Below are 6,347 nucleotides of genomic sequence, written 5' to 3'. Positions count from 1 at the left end.
TTAGACGTGGAGGCATTCTTCACTTGGTTAACAAAATCATCCCCAAACAGATGTTTTGATGTGGGGTTATCCTCAGATAGGAGATGTTTTAGCTCCTTTTTCCCGACCAAATTGGCACACTGGTCTCTTCTATGTAGGGAAAAGTTGAAGGAGGCACTACCCAGCAGCACTAGAGCCGATTCTAAGGTCTCCACCACAAAATCCTTGTCACATGGACGGCGATCATATTTCAGTTCATACAAACAGTGCGTCAGTGGCTTAGCGACTTGCATAAAACGGCTATGTAGGCCCAATAATTTCCGTTCTCCCTCGGCTGTTTTGGATTCCAACAACGCCGATTGATCTGGGGGAAGGGTTGGGGCACTCACGATGTCAATTAAGTTAGAGGGAACCGAATATTGCCCACACCGTTTCTCGTATTCCTCCTTAGGGAGGCGTCTAGTGAAAAGATCATTTAGGTACTTTTTTAGATCCTCCGAAGCAGGGGAAAGACCTGAATTACTCTCATTGTAAGGATTGTCAAATGACATACCTTCCTCCTCGGCCTCCTCGGAGGCCGATTGGTTCTCTTCCCCGTCCTCTGAGTCGCTTCCCGAGGCGTAGGACTGTGAGTCCGCGGAGCAAGAGGGTCCGGGACCGCCCGTTCGGTAGGATTGTATGGCTTGGAGAGCTGTCGTGACGTCCTGGAGGGTTCTCTCCATCGCCGACATTCTGCTCTCAAAGGCGCTAGTCGGTGGCGCTGGGAAGCCATATCCAAGCGGGGAAGGTGGAGGCGGCATGAAGTTGAACCACGGGTTGGGTCCGTAAGCCGCTGCGGCTGCCACATGTGGTCCGCCGCGCGGGAAGCCGCCTTGGGCGGGCTCCCTTTCCATGTGCGTCACGCTGGAGTCGCCTGCCCGGCGGGCAGCCGACCCGTCCCCACGACTCGTATCGACCGGAGCCGAGCACGAGCCGGAGCCGCCCGCTTGCCCGGCAAAATCGGCATTTTGTACGCGATTTTGGCCGAGAGGGACCTGGTTTTGCGAGGTGTCCGTCGGCATACCAGCGTCCCCATGGGAGGGAGAAAGCGCGGGGTCCGCTGACTTTCTCTCCTCCGCGTGACTCTCTTTCGCGGTTTTAGCGGGCTTTTGGGAGTCCGAACCTCCCTCACATCCTGCGACGGTGTCTTGACTTTCTTGGAAGACATCCCGGTTGTATAAGGGTTGACAACGACGCGAAAAAACGGAATCAAGCTTGATGAAAAGCTGAGTACAACTCTCGACGTATTTCCAATATGGCGCGCCAAGGAAAAGAATGAGGACTAGGGCATTATGGGATAGGGGTAACCTTTGAACTTTGACTCTTGGCGTAGTATATGCAAATTAAGGAAAACTGCACATTAATCAGGTATTTGGCCAGTGATAGCACGAAGGGGAGCTGTGAGGGACAAACAAGAAATTTTCTTGCCCTTTGACAGTGGTGACAACATGCCGCATCATGGGCAAAATGCCTGGCATGCCTTGCCATGCTGGAAGGTGCATGGCAGATAAACTTGAAGTGAGGAGACAAGACCTGGCTCTAATTTAATGTTTTGGCCTTTACTTTGATGCAGTGATGTATTTCATTCCTTTTATATGTTATGTTTCCACTGAATCAAAACCATTTGTACCATCAAAACCATTTGTACAATCAGGGCTCGAGACTAACGGTGTCCCAATGGCCAATGACCACTTGCCTGTCTGTGCTGTGTGTGGTTTGCTTTATATCTCTATCTTTCTCTCTTTCTCTCTCTCTTTCTCTCTGGCTTTTGGCTCTCGAAAAGCCCCCCTTCCCCCCCAAAAAATCCTGTCTACTCTGCAGTTATAGTGCTTGTTTATTTGTTTGTTTGTTTATTCACATATAATGAAAGAAAAGAAAACAATTAAATGGACATATTACAATAAAATAAGATATGCACGGGAAAGATAAAAAGCCATAATGGCTTGTTCAGGACCTTCCCTAGACAAAATTAATAAATGGTAACAAATCAAATGGTAATAATAAATAACAATAAGTAATTTATAAATTTGAGCAATATGATAATGGTAACAAATGGTAACAAGAGTAACAATAAATAACTACATGTGTAATTGATAAATAACGCTAATTAGAAATGATATGTTAAAGCATTAATTAACAGAGGTTTAACTGAAGTACAAACATACATTTTTGTAAGCAGAGGAATTGAAGCAATAACTCCAGAATAAATAAAATTTAATGAATTTTAAATTGAAATCTTATATAAAATGTAACGGAAAGTTTAAAAAACTAGAGAACCTGGGAGTTAGAATGTTAACAAAATAAAGTCGACTTCAAGTCATACAGTACTTCTCAAAAAACAAGCTGGGACAGTTCTTCCTCATTTCAGGACAATTTAAATTTATTTTTGGGACAGTGCTGGGACAGTCATAAGGGATAAAAGTTAATTTCGAGGCCTGACAATGATTGAAAACATTCCTTTTTCAAAGTTGTTTCAGTGACAAATGGATGTTATGATAGTTGGCAGTAAAGTTAAGCAATAATAAGCAGCCACATACTAGTATTATATAGTATCATTTCTTGCTTAACAGGGTTTATGATGTCAAAATTTCAAAATATAGGAATCTTTTTTGGGCCCGCCTTTTTTTCGCCCTCTCGCATTAGTTTTGGAGTCTGCAGAGGATGTCATCCATATACTTACTGTGGCCTAAATTGGACCTGACTGAAATGAACAGAATTTGACCAAACTGGGCAAGCGTTACTCTACCTGTTCCTTTCCCAAATGTGTCTAAACTGAAGCACAATTCTTCAAGAGAAAAGTGATTTTTAAAGAATATATAGCATTTCATAGAGAAGGTCCATACATATAGAATGTGCCTAAATCATGCCAAAAATAAGACGAAGCTCAATCCTTATCTTGGAAAATAATTCAGTGAAAGATTCACCAGTGTTGAGTGTTTGTATAGAAAAACTGATAAAGTAGGGTGGCATAATGCAAAAAAAAAAGAATTTTACAAACGTCCAAACCGTTTTTTTTTTTAAATCCAACACGTAATCACATTAGATGTGGTGACGGCACACTCAAGTTTTTTCAACTTATATCAATGCCGCCACCAACACAGGGGACAATACAATACTCATTTTCACCTGAGCGAAGTGAGGAAAGTCATGTTAAGTGCCTTTCCCAAGGGCACAAGATCGGTGACATGGGCAGGATTGAAACCCGCAACCTCTTGGGTGTACGTAGTGCATTTGACTGCGCCACACGACCCCACATTGACTCTGTTCCCTGTACGTAATAGGCTTGTTACTAGTAACTTTAATATACCAAAAGAAAAGCCGACAATATAGAAAGCCTAGCCACCGCCCGAAACAATCCTACTTTTGTTGGTTTATCCCTTGTGTGGCTTTCAATTGTCACCAGTACAGTGTTCACACTCTTTGCCACTGTCACGGTGGCAAAGTCACGGTGGCGTATTTGCTTAGTCTGTGTTTACATTGTTAATGGCATGTCCTCAGGCAAAAGTGGTCTGGTTCTAGTGGCGCCATTGCCTGTTTTCTCAGAATAGCCTGGGCGACATCCGATTTGTAACGGCACCCCCCCAAAAAAATCACAAAACGCCTTGTTCAAAATAAAATTACTGGACACAGAACATGCGCCATCCGATTTGTAACGGGAACCCCAAAAAAATCACATGGGCACAGAACATGCCAAAATTAATATCCAACACAACCTGGAACACTACATCTAAACCATCAAATTCAACACCATCAGGCCACACCAATTTAATTTCTTGGTTAACGGATTCGCCTCTTCATTTTTTTCTGATTTGAGAAAAAAAAAATAAAAAATTCAGAATCAACTGCAAAATGCTCATATTTTGCCCTGAACAGTTGAAAACAGTCCTTTTTCTTTCTAGTTGTTACAGTTATTCCATCTTTCAATGCAGTGGTATCATTAAAAGTTCAAAATTCATTGTTTAAATTTTGAACCAGCCTGGTGTGTTGACTTCATGGCTCCTATCGTACCATTTTGGGCCAGAATAGGATGCCTATTTTTTATTTATTTATTTATTTTTTCGCCCGCCCGCTCCATTTTTTTTCTAGAAAAATCCATTAACCAAGAAATTAAACCACATAACAAACAACATATAAAAAATACAATAAACAACCTGGAGGTATAAAATCCCAGAGTTTCCTGTTAATGTTGCCAAAGTGGTCTGCTATGCAGCATTACCCCCTGAAACATTCATCCTGCATTACAGCCAGTATAGTGCCTACCCCCTAATTTCACAGTAGATTATGACTGTCCAAGGCACCTCCCTCCACTGTCAACTCTGCAGTGCCTTGAACCAATTAGTTTGCCTTTCCCCTGCATTAATGCCCTCTGTCACAGTCTTCAGTTATGGTTGACCCTTTAATACATTAGCACCAGGCTCAAGTAAGCACAATCCTCAACCATTTAGAACATCCTGTGTCAGCAACTGACGTCCCACCGCCTCTGAGCAGGCCTGACTGACCTATTTAATTCAAACAGTCTGAAGTTTGTCCCCCTTTTACACAGGGTATATTTTCAGAAATTCTGTTGCAATTCCAACCTAAAAGAACATAGTATGAAGTTGCATTTAGGACTTCTTGTCATTATACTTCAACCACCAACACCGTACATGAACCACTATCCTCATACCAAATTTCAGGTCCTTTATTTGACCTAATATGAAGTCAGTACAATATACTTTTTGGGACTATTTTTTTTACAAAAAAGCTACATTGAATTATTTTAACCAAGGTGAAGCTAGCCGGCGTTTCAGCCTTCGATTCGTAGCCGGCGTTACAGCCGGCGTTTCGCCGCTAGATGGAACATAGCAACTGATTCGGGTACCGATTCGAAAACCCAAAAAATCAGTAATTTAGCCAAAAAATATGGCAGATGAACTTGAAAAAAGCGTTATGATAGCTTATTACATCACAAGTCTACTACAAGTTTCAGATTTTACCTGCCGGATTTAATTAGGCCGTTGACAGCGGGCCTAATTAGGCATAAGAGATATGTGTACTCAGCAGTTATAGCTGCACCAAACTGAACGTGGCCTTTACAGACGGATTACGGTAGTCAACAACCAAGACTATATACACTAAAAGTAATCAAATTCAATGGGTCGGATTTGATTAAGGAGGCACAAGGGTATACTTACGTATGATAGGGCAGAATTTCAAATCTTACGCCATCTGAGTGGGCTGCTGGAAAGGGTATAAAGTGTATCTGCCGTCTAACAAAATGTGGCCCGTTAAATTCAAAGATTGATACTTGTAGCCATACACCTACTCTATGTCCTAAAGGTATGAAATTCAACGGGCTGGATTTAATTACCGAGGCACGACGGTACTTAATGAGTATGACAGGGCAGAATTTCAAATCTCCCGCCGCTTTTACATACATACAAAGTTCATTGTCTATACCGAACTAAACGTGGTCCACTAACTCAAAAGTCGGATTACGATAGTCAACAACCAAGACTATAGGATAAAAGTATCGAATTCAACGGGCCGGATTTAATTAACGTGGCAGGATGGTACTTAATGAGGGCAGAATGTTATATCACCCGCCGCGTTTATTGTCTGCTCCGAACTAAACGCTGCCCGCTAACTTTAAACAAGGATTACGATAGTCATCAACTAAGACTTTATACTAAATGTGTAAAATTCAACGGGCCGGAATTTAATTAAGGAGGCACGACGGTACTTAATGAGCAAGAGAGGGCAGAATTTCAAATCTCCCGCCACGATTCACTGTCTACACCAAACTATTGCCGGCTAGCCAAACTAAACGTGGCCCGCTAACTTTAAAGTCAGATTACGATAGTCATCAACTAAGACTTTATAATAAATGTGTAAAATTCAACGGGCCGGATTTAATTAAGGAGGCACGACGGTACTTAATGAGGAAGAGAGGGCAGAATTTCAAATCTCCCGCCACGATACACTGTCTACACCAAACTATTGCCGGCTAGCCAAACTAAGCGTGGCCCGCTAACTTTAAAGTCAGATTACGATAGTGAACAACTAAGACTTTATACTAAATGTGTAAAATTCACCGGGCCGGATTTAATTAAGGAGGCATGACGGTACTTAATAAGTATGAGAGAGGAGAATATTCAAATCTCCCGCCACGATTCACTGTCTACACCAAACTAATGCCGGCTAGCCAAACTAAACGTGGCCCGCTAAGTTTAAAGTCAGATTACGATAGTGAACAACTAAGACTTTATGATAAATGTGTAAAATTCACCGGGCCGGATTTAATTAAGGAGGCATGACGGTACTTAACGAGGAAGAGAGGGCAGAATTTC

This window comes from Branchiostoma belcheri, unplaced genomic scaffold (genome assembly GCF_001625305.1).
Source record: "Branchiostoma belcheri isolate BF01 breed outbred unplaced genomic scaffold, Haploidv18h27 scaffold40, whole genome shotgun sequence".
NCBI classification, from domain to species: domain Eukaryota; kingdom Metazoa; phylum Chordata; class Leptocardii; order Amphioxiformes; family Branchiostomatidae; genus Branchiostoma; species Branchiostoma belcheri.
Note: the sequence above shows the minus strand (reverse complement) of the source record.